This window comes from Gossypium hirsutum, chromosome A05, assembly GCF_007990345.1.
Source record: "Gossypium hirsutum isolate 1008001.06 chromosome A05, Gossypium_hirsutum_v2.1, whole genome shotgun sequence".
Lineage (NCBI taxonomy): Eukaryota > Viridiplantae > Streptophyta > Magnoliopsida > Malvales > Malvaceae > Gossypium > Gossypium hirsutum.
The window spans coordinates 25,516,657-25,536,999 of NC_053428.1; the positions used below are offsets into that span (position 1 = coordinate 25,516,657).

General features: G+C 30.9%; 2 long non-coding RNA genes across 6 annotated transcripts; both read right to left on the reverse strand.

Moving 5' to 3' along the window:
- Window positions 1-6,485: 6,485 nt before the first annotated feature.
- On the reverse strand, window positions 6,486-7,326 carry LOC107896061 (uncharacterized). Its single transcript, XR_001683571.2, has 2 exons — window positions 7,116-7,326; window positions 6,486-6,802 (listed from the first exon to the last, which is right to left on the reverse strand). It is a non-coding gene; the product is annotated as an uncharacterized lncRNA (long non-coding RNA).
- Window positions 7,327-11,596: 4,270 nt separating this feature from the next.
- Window positions 11,597-15,395, reverse strand: LOC107897118 (uncharacterized). 5 transcript variants are annotated; one of them, XR_005927299.1, is made up of 6 exons: window positions 15,112-15,393; window positions 14,664-14,829; window positions 14,484-14,546; window positions 13,973-14,145; window positions 13,530-13,890; window positions 11,597-13,420 (listed from the first exon to the last, which is right to left on the reverse strand). It is a non-coding gene; the product is annotated as an uncharacterized lncRNA (long non-coding RNA). The 5 variants fall into 5 exon arrangements; XR_001684038.2 differs by lacking the exon at window positions 13,973-14,145 and having other exon boundaries at window positions 13,530-13,650; window positions 15,112-15,395; XR_001684035.2 differs by having other exon boundaries at window positions 13,530-14,145.
- Window positions 15,396-20,343: the final 4,948 nt, after the last annotated feature.

Here is a 20,343-nt window from a genome sequence, read left to right on the forward strand (position 1 = left end):
TGAGTTGAGCCTCGGCTCACATGTTGAGGTATTTTCAGTTTCTGTTTTTTTTAATTTATATTTTTCAAAAATCAACTCATATTGCGAGAGGTGAGTTGAATCTCGGGTCATATGTTGAGGTATTTTCAAAATCTGCTTTTAAGTTTCAAAAAACCAACTCATATTGCGGAGGTGAGTTGAGCCTTGGCTCACGTGCTGAGCTATTTTCAATTTCTACTTTAATGTTTGTTTTAAAGAGTCAATTCAGATTGCAAGAAATGAGTTGAGCTCAGGATCACCTGCTGAGTAAAGAATAAAGATTGGAGTTGATTGAAGACACCAGATTTTGTCTCCCTGAAGTTGTAGTGGAGCTGATCGAGGATATCAAATCTTGCCTTTCTAAAGTTGCAAAAGAGAAGACTACAAACATTATCTCACTAAAGCAATAGAAGAGCAGATTGAAGTTGTAGATCTCATCTTTCTAAAGTTACAATGAAGCAGATCGAAGCCACAAGTCTCATATAATTGAAGTCACATTGGAGTGGATCGAAGCTACAAAGCATATATCAGAAGATGCAGTGGATTGAACCAAAGCTACAGGATGCGGTGGACTAGAAAGAGACTACATGGATAAGAAGAACACCAAAAGAAGTCAAGACTGGGCAAGACCGGGCAAAATTGGCCTTTCTTTGTGTCTTTGCTCTATTCCCGTTACACGAAAATGAGTAAAGAGGGGCAGCTGTTATAAGCCAATTTGACCCAACTTTAAACCCATTTACAATAACCCAATTACTAACCCAAAACTAAACCTACCCAACAGCCCAAACCCAATTTTAGCCTAACCCTAACCCACTAACATCAGCCCAAAAACATTAACAAAAAATAGAACCCTAGCCTCCTAACACCTACGTGCGTCGCACCTAGGTCTGCTACCACCATGTCAGCCACCTGCTCCACCGTCCACCAACCTGCAAATATCAGAAATGAGAAGGGACAAATAATAATAAAAAATGGCTTGTAACTTGGCTTTAAAAAGCCAAAACCGAAACTAAAAGGGGATTTTTTTTTCATTTTTTCTGATGTTTCAAAGACAAACAAATCAATACAAAACAACACAAACAAGAAGTTAAATACAAAAGCAGTGAGAATCACAAAAGAGGGGAACAAAAAAAACGAAAGGAAACGAAATCGGAAGGTGATTTTATTCTTTTTTTCTTTTTCGATTTTTTTAGTCTGTTATTTTTTTCTTTTTTTGTTTCTCATATACATATATATATTATAACACATAAAAAATAAAAGAAAAAAAACGTACCTTTAGGAGTTCCACCGGAAATCCCCTTCTCCCCACTCTCCTTTCCCCTCTCCCCTCTCCCATTTCCTCTCTTCTTTTTTTCTTTTTGCTGCTGCAAATGAAAATTTTAAAAAAATTTGGCCTTTATATAGTCCCCCAAAACGACGTCGTTTTAGGGGCTGCCCTTTAATCCCAAAACGACGTCGTTTTGAGCCTACCCGACCCGATCCAAACCCGCTCAGGATCCGCGTGTTTTTTGATGGAGGGGTTATTTACGCGTTTAACCCTTCCGCTCTTTAATATGTTGTAATTAAATCTTTCATGTTTTTTAATTTGGCCCTGAAGTTTTAGCGCTTTTCAATTCAGTCCTCACTGATGTGCTGTGTTTTAATGGGAAGGAATATTTGCTGTTTTGGTCCTCTTAGGTTATGCGCACGTGGCATTTTGATCCTTTTCTTTCTTTCTTTTTCGAATTCGCCCCAAAATTTCGTTTTACGTTCGATTAAGTCCCTTTTGTGTTAGTTTACTGTTTTATTTTCAAATTACTTGTTATTATTTTCTGTTATTTATTATTATTATTAATTATAATCTCTATATATTTATTATTTTATTGTATTTATTATATGTAGTAATGTATTTTTTATTATGTACAGATATGTATATGCATATTTATATATGGTGTTGCTTTATTACTTTATTTTAATATCTTTATTATATTTGCTTTTTATTTCAATATTATTATTATCATTGTTATTATATCTCAGTGCATAATTATATATATATGTATATGTATTTAATATATCTATGTATATACTTATGTAGCATTATTATTAGTCGTTTTTTTATTCCTAATATGTATATATTATGTAAATATTTTAATATTATATTATATATATTTTTCATATATTATATATATGTTTTTAATATTATATTTTATATATCATTATGTATATTTTTAATATATATATTTGTGAAGTATTATCAATAGTTTTTTATTATTATTATTTTTAATATGTATATATTGTGTATATATTTTAATACTACATTATATATATATATTTTTTATATTATGTATATATTTCAAGTATTATATATTAAGCATTTCTAATATCCTTATTATTTATACCCATATACGTACATATCTACGAAGCGTATTAATAAGTTCATTTTATAGCGTTATCATTTCTAATGTACATGTATATGTCGTATATGTTTTATATATATATTATGTATATATATACTTTCAATATTATTAGTTATATTTTTTATATACTATTCCATGTACATATTTCCATATTATTCTATGTATATATTCTTAAATACTATTATATGTATATGTATATTTTTAATACCATATTGTGTATATATTATTATTACATTTATTTTATTCCTACCATATTTATTATTAATATTAGTACATATATTTCGTTGTTCTTGTATACATATTTTATATATAGTATTATTTTCATATATCATTGTATTTATACCTATTATTTTCACTATTATCACTTATTATTTCATTTTAATATTATATGTATATTTTTTTCATACATTTTACGTACATACATTTTAATATTTATTTTATATATACGTATATATCATATATGTGTTATATATTATGTATATATTATTATTTTATTTATATTTAGTATTAATCTTAGTACATATATTTTATTATATGTATATATATATACTTTGTATATAGTATTATTTTCGTATTATTCATTATTATACTTATTTCGACTATTGCCACTTATTATATTATTTTAATATTATATATTATTTTGTGTACATACATCTTATTATTATTATTGGTATATAAATATATTTTCTATGTTATTAGTATTCCTAATATGTATTGTATATATTTATTTATACTATGTATATATATATTTAGTATGTATATATTTAGTATTATTATGCGTGTATTTTTTATTCCTATTATCACTTATATATTTTAATATATATATATAGCAATATTAGTGTTTTTTTATTATGTTTACGTCACTTCATTAATTGTTTATATATATTCATGATTTTATTTCGTGTTTAATGCTATTACTATCATGTTTAATACCATATGCATTATTATTGTTCTATACTATTACTATCGCACGTATATTGTTAATGTTTTATATATTGTCTATTTCGTATATTTTTAACCTTTTATTATTTGTCTATCCCGAATTTAGCATAGTATTTCATACCATAGTGCAACACTAATGTTAGTTTTCTTTTACTTTTATTTGTTCTATCTAGAAATATTTTCGTTCATGTCTTTAAATTAATTTCGATAAACAAGGCAACGTATCGATTTAACGTTTAGTCATCGATTTCATCGCTATGTTGGGTGAACATCAATCGACTTGTGTTAAAACGGTATGTCCCTCTCAAAAATCAAAAGAATTGAAAAGTCTCGTGTTTCAACCAGATCACAACTAAATGTTACATTGAGCTTGTATCTTTGAAAATCAAGACAACACGTGTTTTACAAGATACCAATTTTGGGTGTCACGAGGGTACAAATACCTTCCTCGCGTGTAACCAACTCCCGAACCCTAATTTTTCTCTGGCTTTTGACGTAGACGTAAACTCGGCTTTCTTTTTGTTTTAAAAAAGAAATCTAATAGGTGTCCGATCACACCTAAGAAAAAGGATCGGTGGCGATTCCCTTTTATTTCAAAAATCAAACCTCGGTCTTTAAACTTTCAATCAAACACCCTAATTAGCGACCAAGCTAAAAAAAATTACGTCACTACAGTTATTTAATTTAATTCAATGTGATCGATTAATGTTTGACAATAGAGTTATTTTTATGGGTTTCAAAGGAAAGACATTTGGCTTAAAGTTGGAGAGAGAGGGTGTTATGGTTTCGCAGAAAAGCATTTGGTTTAAAGATAGAGAGAGGGAGGGGTGTTATGGGCTTCAAAGGAAGCACATTTCATTTAAAGATGGAGAGAGAGGGGGACATGGGAGGGATAATTATTTTTATTTTTAATATTTATATAAAATTATCTTTTAATGGGTGATGACATGGTGCAATTCTATTGATTAAAAATAGATCGACTAAAATAGATATCTAATTCAAACAAAATGAATAATTTAAAGGCTTCCTGTTAATTTAGCCTCTCTTATTTTTTTCAGATAGACTTTAATAAAAGAAAAAATGAAGGGCTATGTTCAAAAACAGATAAAGGGCTCCTTATCCAAATTAGGAGGGCATCCACTTAGCTTTAGGCCTAACTCGATCAAAATCAAAACAACACCAGAAATAAGTCCCGCAAGTATATGGAATACAGTTTTAATCAATGTTTTAGATTCCATTTGTTTTATTGACATAATGATGAAAAAGGAACGTGGTTATAGGTCATTTGTCATAAGATAAATTATTTAGTTACTTTGTATTACTAATTGACTTTTTCATATCGAAAAATATAATAGATATTATGATTGGGAGAACAAATTTTATTCCAAAACTATTAAGGATATTATATGAGGGTAACACACTTATGACAAGGTCAATGAATGAGTACTTAACTAGTAGCTTTCGTAATAGCAAATAATAAGTAGAGTTTAATTATGGTATTACAGTGGAATGACTAAATGATTAAATAATATTATAATTTAGGTGAAAAAGTTAAAACTTAGTTACAAATTATTTAAGTCTTAATTATATTTGTCTGGCTAGTCTCTTTGCTAACTCGATATAATCAGGAACAAAGTGCATGTTAGAATTGATATTGTGCAACGAATGAGAACGATAAGTAGAAAAAATAGATTGCATGTGTAAGGCCCAATTTTTGCCCGGGCCCGTACAAATACAAAACAAAAATAAAAAAAGAATAAATTATAATAAAAATATTATAACAGTTCAAATATTACAACCCACTTACAAAAAATATTAACAGTCCAGTACATTGGGCCAAAATTAACCCAATTACAGCCCAAAAATTCAAGGCCCAAACGGCCCAAAATACTTTAGAAACAGAAACCCTAGGTTTTCTCCCTCTTGGGCCGCAGCCAAACCCCAGCCTTTAGCACCGTACGACCGCCACGCACGCCTCCGTACGCCCCACGCCGAGTGCCAGCACACGCTCCGTACCAGTAAAAAAAAACAGACAAACAGCAGCAGAGCACAATAGCACAAAAAGAAAAGAGAAAAAAATGTTGTATTTTTTCTTATTCGGCTATAAAGCCATCTTTTTTTCAATTGTATTTGGTTTCACGCATACTGAAATACCAAAAGCAACCAAAATTTGAAGGTGATTTCTGACTTAAGTTTCTTGAGTTTTTGAGTTTTCTTTCGGTTTATTTCTTTTTGGTCTTTCGTTTTCGCATTTGAAAGCAGAAAAAAAAAGGAAAATGAAGTTTTACCTTGTAAATATGCCATCAGATTCCTTCTGTTTCGTTGAAGTCAAGGTATAAGGGGATCTTAAGGCTGAAAGAGAACAACCCCGAGGCTCAAGCATGCTGGTCGCCATTCATGGTAGTGGATCGGCACTTAAGAGGAGAGTTTAGGGTTCGGCTGAGGGAAATGAAATGGGGAGGCTAGGGTTTTATTTTTGGTTCGGACGAATGGTTCATTTGGCTTTGTTTAACCTTTATAAATGACCAAAAACAGCGTCGTTTTAAGCCAATTGCAATGTTTCCAAAACGACACTGTTTAAGAACTATGATCCGATGACTCGACCCATGCTTGGTTGAGATCCGCGCGTTTGGTCTTTAAGGGATATTTGCGCAGTTGGTCTTCCCTTTCACGCTGTCATTCGATTGAGTCTCATTTGTTTTCCTTTATTTTTTTAATTTATCTTTGTAATATGCGCATAGATCCAATTTGATCCATGCCTAAATGCTGTGTTTTGGAATCTGGAATATTTCCAATTTTGATCCTTGCGCATTCGCGTGCATTGCACTTTGGTCCCTGTTTTAATTTCAATGGTTTATTTTATTTAAAGTATCCATTTTAGTTTAATTTTATTTTAATTGAGTTTTCTTTTAATTTGTATAATTCATTTTTTTATTTTCTTACGTATATTTTGAATTATTTTGATAATTTTATTTTATTTTTATAAAATCATTATTTTATCATTTAAATGTTCTTATATTCTATTATACATATATAGTTCATGATAAAGTTAGTTTTATTCTATATACATTATTAATCCCATGTTATTTTATATATATATAAATGTACATATTTCATTACATATTGTTGTGATTTAAAGCCTTACATATTTATTATATATTATTATATTTTTTATGCATGTACATTGTCAACTTTAAATGGATGTTGTAAGACCCAAAATTTGCCCGGGCCCAAAATGAACAGTCCAGCAAACATAAAAAAAAAAGCCAATTACAAAACAAGCCTAAACTAAGCCCAAACCTAACCTAACTTTAGCCCACTATCCTAAACTCCTCCAAGAAACCCTAGCCCTTAGGTGTGCCGCCCCTAGTCTCTGGCCTCTGCCATGCCGCCGACGTCAGCCCCTCTACCACCACCTGCTCCACCCTCGCCACTTGCACCACCGCCTGCAAGAAATAAAGACGGAAATGACAACAATAATAAAGAAATATTGTAAAAATGGCTATATAAAAGCCAAGCAAGAACAATGTACTCTCTCTGGATTTTTTTGAAATACAAAACAGCATATTCAAACACAAAAATAAGGAAAATAACAAAGCAAGTTGAAAAGAAAAGTTAGAAGTGGGCTAAGGTTTTCTTCTTTGCTCTTTTTCTTTCTTTTTCTTTTACAAAACGGTTTACATACATATATATTTCTTTATTTCTTTTTTTAAAACTACTTATATCAAAAAAGAGTAAAAAATATAAAAGAAATCTTACCTCTTTGATTCGCAAAAAAAGGGGAGGCATTTTTTGGCTCCGGCCGCCGTGCACGGCGGTTGCCAGCGACAAAGCCCATGGCGGCGATTGACCGGAGTCGGGCCGGATTTAGAGGGGGGAGAGAGTAGAGAGAGCTTCGAATTTTTTTTTTGAAAACAAAGATGGAATGATTTTTTTTGTAAAAAATGTGACTTAAATAGGAAATTAAAACGACGTCGTTTTGGCTTAAGCACATAAGCCTCAAAATGACGTCGTTTTTCCTTGGCCGACCTGAATCCGACTCGACCCGCCTCAAGATCCGCGTGTTTTTAAGTGGAAGGGCTAATTCGCTTTTAGCCCTTCCGCTTTTTTGTTACTTTGAAATTGAGTTTTTTTTTAGGTTTTAATTTAGCCTCGAATTCGCGCTTGGATTTAAATCAGGTCCCACTCGATGCTGCGCGTTTTAGAGGGAGGGTTTATTGCCCGATTTGGTCCCTCCTTCTTGTTCGCGCGTTCGATTTGGTCTTTTTCTTCTTTATTAATTTTCAAATTGGCCCCGAACTTTCTTTTTAGGTTCAATTTAGCCTCTCTTTTTTGTCATTTTCAATATTTTAATTAAATTAATTAATTTAATATATTATTATTACTTATTATTTTACTATTATTGTCTAATATATTATTATCACTATTATTATTACTTTACTATTGTAATTTATGGTATTATTATTACTCTTATTTTCATTATTATTATTATTATTATTATTATTTATTTTCTTTTTTACTATTGTTATTAGTGACCTATTACTATTCTTATTAGCATACTATTATTTCCTATTTTATATTATTATTGTTATCAACATATATTATTATCATTAATGTATTGTTATTCCCTATTATTATTATTATTATTATTATTATTCCTTTTATTATTTATTATCAATATATTATTATTATTATTGTTATTATTGTTATTGTTGTTATTGTTATTGCTATTGTTATTATTACCACCTTATTTTATTACTACTAACATTCTTTAATTATTGTCACTATCATATCTTTTATTTAACATATTATTATTACTAATTTTTATTATCATTATTACTATCATATTATTATTACTATTATATTTTCATCTATATAGATTTTCTTGTAACTTACCTATTTATATTTCTATCTATTAATATTTTCGTTGTTATTGTATTTTAAGCATTATATCTATATTATCATTTCACTATTGTTATATTTTTTATATTATTATTATCACTACTATTACTATCATTTTTTTCAAAATAGTTTTACATAATATTTATTTATTTACTACTAGTTCCTTTTAATTTCAATTTTTTTAGCTTATTTATTATTTCTTTTTTTATTTTAGCTTATTCATTTTACTTATTTGTTTTATCTTTTCTCTTATCATCATTATTGTTCACATTCGTGTTTATATTTATTCTGTTATGCCTGTCAATACCAAAATTTTTATTTGTTTACGCATTCTTTATTATCTCGTTTTATTACGAATTTATGTTTTACCCAACCCAAAATTAATTCTTTTATAAAGGCAATGATCCGTATTTGGAATTTCGAAAAAATCGTGCCCTAACTTACTGGGTTTCGATTTTTCTCGTTCAACCTAAATAACGGCATATTCCTTTTTCGAAACACGAGTTTTGAATAAAACACTTATTCTCGAAAATACGAAGTATTGTGTCCTAACTTACTGGATATGATTTTTGCCAACAAAGGCAATATTCGGTATTTGGAAGCTCGGGATATCATGCCCTAACTTACTGGGTTTCGATTTTTTCCTCGTTTACTTTAAATAATCGAATACCCTTTTAAAAAAGCTAAAATACACGAATTTTAAGTAAAGGCAAGCTCATTCTCAAAAGTTCGAGATGTCGCGTCCTAACTTACTGGATGTGACATTTTATCACTTTGAAACGAGAAAGTCTTTAACATTCGAGTGTTTTTTTTCCAAAATAGGGATTGTATTTCAAAATCTTTCAAGTTTTTCAATTTTCGACACTAAGACATTAATTAATCAACTAGTACCAATTTTTGGGCGTTACGAGGGTGCTAATCCTTCCTCGCGCGTAACCGACTCCCGAACCCGTTTCTTTGAATTTTGGCGGACCAAAATCGTTGTTTAAATAAATCAAAACATTTATTAAAAACAACCACTTTTACGAGGTGACCCGATCACACCTCATCAAAAAGGATTGGTGGCGACTCCCGTTTCTTTCGTTTTCGGTTCCAAAATTCAGTTGACCCTGTTTTCCAAAAAAATAGTTTCGACAGATGTATCATTTTTAAAATATTTTTATACATTATTTGATTCAAATTTCTTCTTTCATAATATTTATTTTAATAATCATTCATATATTTGTAGCTTTTTTTATATACATGTAAATTATTTCAAATTCTAGCATGTGTTATTCATTTGTAATTTCTCATGTGTTTTTAAACTGTTTTGTATCATATACTAGTTTCCATATTGTTTTGCATATTATGTGTGTTTTTTTGGTTTTCATATTGTTTCATATATTATTATTTCATATTGTCAATTAGTATCTGATGTTGCTATCTTAATTTTATTTATGTTTGAAAACTTGTTATAGTTTTTATTTTGATTTGTTTCTTTAGTTTTATTTTTTAGTTTTCATTATTTTGATTGTTAATGTTTAGATGTGAGCTTATTGTTATTGTGTACATGTTAATTTATTTTTTTTTAATTTTATTTTTATACTATTTTCATTCATTAATAGAGTTCGCTATCCATGCATATTGTTCCATGTTTATAATTTCGCCTTTCATTCGCAATTGTTACATTACAATTTTCAACTTATTAATTCAAAATTAATTATTCCATTTTATATCAAGTCAAACTAATTCCTTTTAAGCCGTCTTTACAATTGTTTTATCTCTAAAAACAAAGGCAATGTTTGATATTTGAAAATTTGAAAAATCGTACCCTAACGTGCTGGATTTCTATTTTTCGTTTGTCCAAAATAATCAAATATCCCTTTAAAATTTCGTCCGTGTTTTTTAAATTTTAAAATAAAACAATGTTTTATGTTTGGAAATCCAAGAAATCGTGCCCTAACGTGTTTGATTTCAATTTTTCGTTGGACCAAATAATCAAATATCCTTTTGTAATTTTCAAACGTATGAGCTTTTAGAAATTAAGAATTGATCGTGGTTTCGAAAATTTAAAAGATCATGTCCTAACGTGCTGGATGTAATATTATATTCTTTCGAAACAAGAGAATTTCAACGTCCAACTTGAGTTATTCAAATGTTTTAACAAAAATCATATTTCAAAATATTTTAAAATTTTAGACATAAAAACATTATTTAATCAATTTGGTACCAATTCTGAGCGTAACGATAGTGCTAATCCTTCTTCGTACGTAACCGACTCCCGAACCCGTTTTTTCAAATTTCGTAGGCCAAAATTGATATTTTAATAAAATAAAATGTTTTATTAGGTGACCTGATCACATCTAAACAAAAAAAATTTGTAGCGACTCCATACCTCGTTTTAAAGTCGATGGCCTTTTTTTTCAAAAGTATAAAAAATGACTTCGACAGCATGTATCACAATTCATAATGAATGTATTTTCTCACTAAGTACAAAAAAGATGACCTAGAAATTAAATTCATTTATTCAAATTATTATTTAATTATTTACAATTAAATAAGTGAAGTTCGAAGTGAGAATTCAATTAATTACTCGTCATAATTTATTGAATGAGACAATTAAATATATTTCTTCATAGATTCTAATACCGTAAAGTTGTCATAAATTTAACAAAATTAGAATTAGATTAAAAATAATTTAATTGAAAAATTAATTGGCTTAAGAATAAAAAAAAAAACCCTTAGTAAAAAATGAAAAAAAATCAATTGAGATCTTAAGAAAAAATATTCACTCTATTAAATCCTTAATGACCAAAAAAATCAACTAAGTCATTTTGTTAATGGAAACTGTTAGTTGACCAGTTTGACCGTTAAAGGTACTAACATGACTGACAACAATCACCAAGAGATGACACATGGCATGCCATGTGGAAGAATGCTGATATGGCATGCCACATCAACAAAAAATCATTTTTTAATAAATTTTTTAAAAAAAATTTTTTTAAAAATAATTAATAGAAATTACATCTAGAATGTATTTGGACATATTATTGTCCAGATCTATTTGAATCTGGACAATTGCTTGTCCAAATTTGTTTTGGATGAGTTCAAAATTAAAAAAAATAGAAATTATAAAAAATATTAATAATGATTTAGAAATTCTAAAAATTATAAATAAATAAAAAAGAAAATGATATATGATTAAGGTCCAAACTTCAACCCTATGATTAAGGCCCGCTATGCTATTTTGCAACAGCATATCTCCCTATGCTGTCGATTTCCCCTTTCGATCATTTGACTTCCCTTTCTGAACCAAGTGAGTGTACTAAATTTATAAAGAAAAAATGGGAACCAGAAACTGAAAAATAAGAGCAATATATTGCTTTGGAATTGAATGTGATTGCAACCTGTTGTCGTTGATGGTAAATTTTGCTGAGTATGTGGTTAAAGTGGGTGTTCGGAAATGCATATTCCAGTTTTCAGACAATAACTGCAAATGGGTTGCATTTCAAGTTCAAGTTAAATAGAGCAGATCTTGTTTCAGGCAATCCACCTTCTAGTGGTTTGGTTATGTGGCCGGGACTGAGTTAATTTCACAAGAATCAAAGCATTCCTTCACCCTGAATTTATTGAATTTGAAAAAAGGGATTAATCAAGTTACAGATGATATCTGGCTTCTACTTGCGAACCATGCATATGGATACAATATTTATATTTGCAAATAATAGCTTAGTGGAACATCCGGTTGTCAGGCAGTGGAGGGGATAAAAATATATATAGAAAAGAGGGTTTCTTTGTTTATAGAGAAATTCCATGATATATATAGAGAGTTAAAAGGCGGTTATTTTACTAAAATGATAAAAAAAAATTAAATATTTATAAGAATAACCTAGATTTAAAAATATTAACGAACATAGATAAGGTCATTGCGAATCGCCTTTGGAGTGTCATTGCTAAATGTATAGATCCTGCATAAAGTACATTTGTACCAAGGAGATTGATTTCAGATCTGGCCTATGAAATCCTTCACACTTTAAAGCAGAAAAAGACGGGGAAGAAAGGATTTATAGCAGTAAAATTAGACATGAGTAAAGCATATGATAGAGTGGAATAGATTTTGGTCGAAGAAATTATGAAACGAATGGATTTTGATCTAGGTTGGGTTGATTCTTTAATGAAGTGTGTCTGTACAGTTTCTTATTCGGTGCGTTTAAATGATCATGTAGGAGATAATTTCCATCCTACAAGGGGATTAAGACAGGGTGATCCTTTGAGTCCATTCATTTTCTTAATTTGCGGGGAAGGTCTTTCTAGTCTTATGCGATTGGCTATGAATGGAAACATACTAAGAGGGGTTAAGGTAAGCAGGAGTGGCCCGCAAATTTCACATTTATTATTTGCAGATGATTGCATATTGTTTGAGGAGGCTACAGAAAGAGGAGCTCAATTACTGACGTGAATTTTGCTTGAATATGAGAATTATTCGAGTCAATGTGTTAACTACGGTAAATCTACAGTTCTCTTTAGTACCAATACCCAGGAGGGGGACAAAAGAACAGTTTCTAGGATTCTAAGGGTACGAAGTTCGAATGACTCAGAAAGGTACATTGGTCTTCCTAATACGGTGGGTAGAAGGAAAAAGCTGGCGTTTCAAATTTTGAAAGATAGAATTAAAAAACGAATTGATTATTGGAGTGTTAAACATCTATCTCAAGGTGGAAAAGAGGTATTTACAAAGGCCATTTTACAAGCCATTCCAACCTATACTATGACATGTTTCTTACTCCCTAAATCCCTATGTGTTGAAATTGAAGGCATTTTTGCAAAATTCTGGTGGCAGAAAAGTCAAGATAAAAGAGGTATTCACTAGTGTACTTGGAAAGATTTATGTTCTTTGAAAGATGAAGGTGGATTAGGTTTTCGAAATCTCGATAAATTTAATATTGCGTTATTAGCCAAATAAGGGTGGCGTCTTATTAATTTTCCTAATTCTTTGCTTAGTCGTGTTTTAAAAGCGAAGTATTACCCAAATACGGATTTCTTAAATGCGCAATTAGGAAATTTACCTTCGCTTACCTAGAAGAGCATCTGGGCAACAAAAGGGATATTGGAGAAAAGACTATGCTGGAGGGTTGGCATGGGGGAACGTATTTCTATTTGGGGCGACTTATGGATTTTGGGTGCTGAAATAGATAGATTACAGAATGAGGTTAGAAATGAAAATATTAAGACAATATCAGATTTGATTGACCCAGCTAGTAGAAATTGGAATACAGATTTAATCATTAGTACCTTCAATGCGGATGTTGCAAAGAAAATATTGCAGAAACCTCTGGCAGAAACAGCTTAGGTAGACTTTCAAGTATGGCGAAAGGAATCATCAAGCGAATTCTCAATCAGGAGTGCCTATAAACTATTACAAGAGGTTAATTCGGGTCCTAGTAATAATTATTTACAAGCCAAGACTAGAGATTTCTACAGAAAACTATGGAATTTACATCTCCCTCCGAAAATTAAAATTACAAATTAGAGAATCTCATGGAACTATATACCTACCCTATCAAATCTTAAGACTAAAAAAGTGGTCTTAGCAACTATCTGTCCATATGTCATCACTCGGAAGAAGACAGTAACCATATCTTTCGGTATTGTCCTACAGCAATAGATGTGTGGTCAAATTTAAATCTTGACTGGGTATGTCATAATGATCTAAATAGTATATGGGAGTGGCTCACATGGGCTTTTAGACAAGGAAGTAAAGAGCAATGTCGACTGATCTGTTGCGAACTTTAGTACCAATACCCAGGAGGGGGACAAAAGAACAGTTTCCAGGATTCTAGGGGTACGAAGTTCGAATGACCCAGAAAGGTACATTGGTCTTCCTAATACGGTGGGCAGAAAGAAAAAGCTGGCATTTCAAATTTTGAAAGATTGAATTAAAAAATGAATTAATTATTGGAGTGTTAAACATCTATCTCAAGGTGGAAATAGGTATTTATAAAGGCCATTTTACAAGCCATTCCAACCTATACTATGACATGTTTCTTACTCCCTAGATCCCTATGTGTTGAAATTCAAGGCATTTTTGCAAAATTCTGGTGGCAGAAAAGTAGAGATAAAAGAGGTATTCACTGGTGTACTTGGAAAGATTTATGTTCTTTGAAAGACAAAAGTGGATTAAGTTTTCGAAATCTCGATAAATTTAATATTGCGTTATTAGCCAAATAGTATATGGGAGTGGCTCACCTGGGCTTTTAGACAAGGAAGTATAGAGCAATGTCGACTCATCTGTTGCGGAATTTGGTCAATCTAGACATGCAGAAATCAGCTAGTTTACGAAAGAAAGAACTCAACAGGCAGAGATATCTCAAATCATGTTATCAGCTACATTTCGGAGTTTAATAGAGTAGAACAGAAGAAACTTACCTTAACTGTTGATAAAAGTTATGAACAAACAGAAAGAAACTCGAGGGTTACTGTCTTTTTTTATGCAGCTTTGGACAAGGGATCCTTCAGATCTGTTTCGGGTCTGGCTATATGTGATGAGAGAGGTGAGATCCTGGTATCCAAAACGGTTATCCACTCTGATATACTGACACCGTTCGCAACGGAAGTACATGCAGGATTACAAGCGATTCAGTTAGCCATTTCAATGGGTTTTAACAGTTTACAGATAGTGGGGGATTCTAAAACAATGATAAAAAATGCCAATCAAAAAGACCCAGACAAATCAACTATAGGGGCGCTCATCAGATATATTCAAAGCAAAAAGGTTTATTTCCAGCATATAGAGTTTCATTTTATCCCAAAATCAGAAAATGATTATGCCCATTTCCCTGCAAAAAAAGCTTTGAAGAGGGGAGTAGAATGTTACCTGCAGGGGAAGGATTCGGACCATGCTTATCGAGAGAGGGAGAATCAGAGCTTAAGGCAGCCAAGTTGAGAGATGAAGAGCCTTGATGAAAGAATGAAAGACGAAGAGCTTTGATAAAAGAGATGAGAGACGAAGAGTCTAGATGAAAGGGATGTGAGAGGGATTTTCAAAGAAACTGATAGCAAAAGAGTTAAGACCAATTTTGGGAACTGTTATCATAATAGCTGGAACGGTGACATGAAAAGACAAGAGGAAATGACCTCCAATTGTGGTGATTGACGGGACATTTAATTAGGTTTCCTTTTCTTTATTATTTATTTCAATTTTGTTTGTTTAGGGGGCCTTACCGATCGAGTAGGCCTGATTTGTTTAGTTTTTACAAGTTTTTCTACTGTTTTTCTTTTGGTTTTTAGCCCACTAAGGGTGAATATTTTTTTATATCTCTGATTTTAGTTTATAAAAGCCCAGTCAATTCTTAAAGAAAAAATTTAACGAAAATAATTTAGAAGGAATAATGCACAGTGCTGTTGACAACTCCATGACTGGCACCCATGTCAGAAATGATTAAAAAAAAATTTTTTGCTGCCGGCAATACAATGGCCAGTATTCATGTGTTTCACCTGTATTTTGTACAATACATTTTGTACTTTTTTTAAGGGCCATGTAGTAGGTGGCCGGCACCCATTTTCAAAACTCTTTAATTTTTTGGTGCTGGTACTGAGATGGCCAACAACTATTTTCAATAACCAATATTTTTTTTCTAGATCTCGTGAACCCATTGGTCAGCATTAGTACATATGCGCATTCCATGATAAAAAAAAAACAAAAAATGTAATCTCATCTTCTGCAAATGATTCTCTTCACTATTTCTTCCCAAACCCCTTCATTCATTTCCATCATCTCTTGTTTCAGAAAACTAAAAAGAAAAAAAAAAAGACTTATGATAGTTTATCTGTTTCAGAAAATGAAAAGCCAAAAATATTTTAGAAAATGAGAAAGAAATTGAAAAGGAAGGAAGAGAAAATAAATAAATTGAGATATAGAAAATGAAAATGAATGGAACATTGGGTTTCAATGAAAAATACAACTCATTTGTTTTTGTTTTAGTTTTATTTATTTATTTACTTTTTTGTTGGTTTTCAAAGTACTGTTGGCTTTTCATCTTTTGAAATAGTTAAACTATCATAAGTTTTTTTTTTTTTTTAGTTTTCTAAAACAAGAGATGATGAAAATGAATGAAGGAGTTTGGGAAAAAATAGTGAGGGAGAACCAATTGCAGAAGATGAGTTTGCATATTTTTTCTTTTGGTTATTTATTTATTTATTTATCATGGAATACTCATATTTAGTGTTGTTAGTCACTTGCTACACGACACCAAAAAAATATTATTTTAAAACTATGTATAAAATGTATTGTATAAAATACGAGTGAAAAAAATATACATGAGTGCCGGTCATTACACTGTCGACACCAAAAAAATATTTTTTTTGATCATTTTTGACATGGGTGATGGTCATGGGGTAGTCGACACCATCGTGCATTGTTTCTTCTAAATTATTTTCATTAATGTAAACCTGGAAAAGGAAGCCTGTGAAAGGATTTAGAGGCAGGAAAATAGTAAGGTAAAAAAAAATGAAAACCAGGGATGCAAATCCAGTTTTGAACTTGTTTAAACAACAAAAAAATAAAATTTATATATAATTTTTTTAAAATATATATTTATATTGAAACTTGATTTTTTTTAGTTTTTAAATTTTTAATTTTTTTATAATTTCTAATTTTTTAGTTTTGAACTCATCTAGAACAATTCTAATCAAATGGTTAGCAAGATTCAAATGAACATAGACAATCATATCTCGAGGTTCATTTCAGATATAATTTTTATTAATTATTTCAGCATCATTCCACGTGGTCAACTTCTAGTAGCTGTCGTCTACCACGTCAACATCTATAATAGTCAAACCGGTCAACTAATTGTTTTTGTTAATAGAAAGACCTAGCTGATTATGTTTTGGTCATTAATGACTCAATAGGACACACTTTTTCTTAAAGGGCTCAATTGATTTTTTTTTTCATTTTTTACTAAGGGATTCTTTGAACCTTAAGCCAAATTAATTTAATTAATATTTTGAGAAATAGAAAATAATAATTGGGTTAGATAAATTATAAGTGTTGGATAAAAATCTGAATAACGTATATAATTGTACCTCATATACAAGAGACCCAATAAACATTGTTATATGAAAGGGGCGAAAAACCTGGTTTTTTAGAATGTGTCGAGGCCCTTTGTGTTCCACTTCTAGTAGAAAATTGTATTTTCTATTAAACTATTATTATTTAATTACATTTTATTTAAACAAAACTCTTGTATTGTTTCTTTATAAATAAGAACTATAAGTTAACCTAATTAGTATTTTACGAGAGCTCATAGTTTTCGGTTCTTATAGAGAGAAGTAACAAACCTGCTGAAAGTTAAGAAAAAAAAATTCATTATGTGCATTGGTTCGTGAAAATCTAAGTTTAAGGTTAATAAAGAATATTGTCGGTAGAAAATTGAGAAACAACGTTGTTCTCCTTGCACAAAACACAAATACTAATACAATTAAGAACTCATTATTATAAATATTATAATGTTTAAATATTATTTTTTAAACTGATTTTTTCAAAAATCCTAACTTAACAAAGATATTGTGCGTACTTGCGGAGGACCTTTGGCTTAAGTAGATTGTTAGGATCAATATTTATTATTCCTGTAGATTGTTAGGCTCAACATTTATTGCTCTAGGAATGTGATCTATCTCCCAACAACAAATAGATTTAAAAATATGATAATGTGGAGCATTATCTTAATGTGTGAAAATTGAGCCCATAACCAAAAAAAAAAAAGTGACTATTGATTATCGAGCTTACAAGAATCACCAGATCCTTATTAAATTGATAGGTTGTAATAAGTTATGTCAAATTTTTCTTTATTTCTTTGGGGATTATAAATTTTCTAACCAAACTTTGTCAGTTTCTAATGGCAAAAAGAGCTCGTAGGAAAATAATAAAAATTTGAATATCAAAATGTAGAGAGAGAGAGGGGGGGGGGAGGCAAAGTTAGAAGATACATTGTGGTTGAGATAAAGAGGATTTCAATGTTTCTAGATCAATTATGTAAAGACAGATGCATTGTGCTTCAAGAAAAATGAACACAAATGGATTTCACTTATGCTATTGTTAACATCTATGCCCAGTATGTTAATGATGAGCAAGAGTTGTTGTGGAAAGATATTCTAGATATTAGAAATAATATTTCTTGACCTTGATGTTATTGGGAAATATACATATATTATATTAAATATATAATTATTTTTTTATGTATTTGAACGATGAATAAATAAATAAAATTAATTTCACATTTCACTAATATATATTTTGTATTTGTATTTCATGTTTTGTATACATATCGAAGTTGTGATAAGCAAATATTAGCCCATTGATTATCTAGGTTCAAATTGATGATAAGTGGCATTGTAAGAATGTTTACATTACGAGAAAGATAACTTACTTCAATAGATAATTTAAACGAATCTATAATCCCGTAAAAGAATCAAAGTGAGCATTTGATTCAAATACTTAGAATGATTATTATGTCGTCTCCAATTTCAATTAGGGAGATGGTTAGTCTTGACTATCAGAATAGTTGACTCCACGAGTAGAGAAACACATATACTCATTGAAAGAATGATACATTGGACTGGACCCAAGTTAAATTAATTTTGAATCCGTTTGTGAATTGATTCATTTGTGTAACGTTCATGGTGTGACTCATGTGCTTTGATATAAGTGGAGGTTTATACTCTAAAGATGATTAAGCCGATAGCCGGTATGTTGGTTACAGGACTTTACTAGCAACAATGAAATTCATAACTCGATTAAAGAGTTAACGATATATTCTCATTTGCATTGTTTGGATTAATAAATATGAAACGTGGCCACAGGTTGCTTGTTCTCAAATGAGCAATTTATCATAGTTGTTAGCTAAAAGTGATCGTATTAATCATTAAGAAGACACAATGGTAACAATGGGATAAAATAGGATTTTATTGAGCGAACGAATTTAACTCAAATGAATCAATAATATCATATGAAAGTAACATACACATGACGAGGTCATCAGATAAAACAATTGGATGAATTGCTTTTGTAAAGTGTATACAATAAGGAGTTTTCAATTATGGTACTTTTTGTGGACTGACTCCATAATTAAGTAAATTACTTGAGTCTAATTGTATATGTTTGTTTGGTCTCTCCACTAGCTCAATGAAAGCTCGACCGGATTGCATTTGAATTCAAAAAAATTCTATAACTTTGGAAATAATTTAATTGAGTCGATTTATTCGATGATGAATTAAATTAGTCAATCGTGAGAATTTGTTCAACTAAAGAATTTAATTAAAGATTTTTCTTTCAAAAATTAATTTAGAAAATATTAGTGCTTTTTGAGAAAATTAATTTTTTATCAAGTAAGATTAGATTAATTAAAATAAATATGATATTTTTAGAAATTAATTTTTAAGTTTGACAATTGATCCAATGGGTAATTAAACTTGAAAATTAGACCTAAGATGGAAAATTGAACCCAAGATCGAAACCCAAAAATTGGATGAACCAAGCTTTGTGTATGAAATTGGGCTGAAGATCCAATTGGTGGCTGGATTGGATTGGCCGAGCCTTCATAGGCCTAGATCGAATCGACTGTCGCAACAACCGAGCATGCGAATGTCTAACCCGTGGTGCCCAGCCACGGCAGCAAGCTATTCGAACAACTTGGTAGGGATCTCGGCCAACCCCATCGGTAGCATCGGACTAGGTGTGCAAACGCCTAACTGAGGGATGTTACACCCTGTGCGGCTAGTCGTGCGAACAATCGACCTGGGCAGACACCTATCAATTGGGAAAAAGGTGAGGTTGGGCGTAGGGCTAGCCGTTCAAAGGGCTAACTCTACCCTAGCCACGACACTGACGGCTTCGTAAGGAGGCACCAAGCTGACCAGGCCCATTCGAAAAAAACAACGATGGTTCGGAGTGCTACGGGGAAGTTGCATTGGCAATGACACCATCGAGCACGATGGTTGTGACGACAACGATCCGGCGACCGACAGATGGTCGACGACAATGGTTTTTCGACCGACAGATGGTCGGCGACAATAATTCTTTGACGACATATAGCATTTTATTAATTTAATA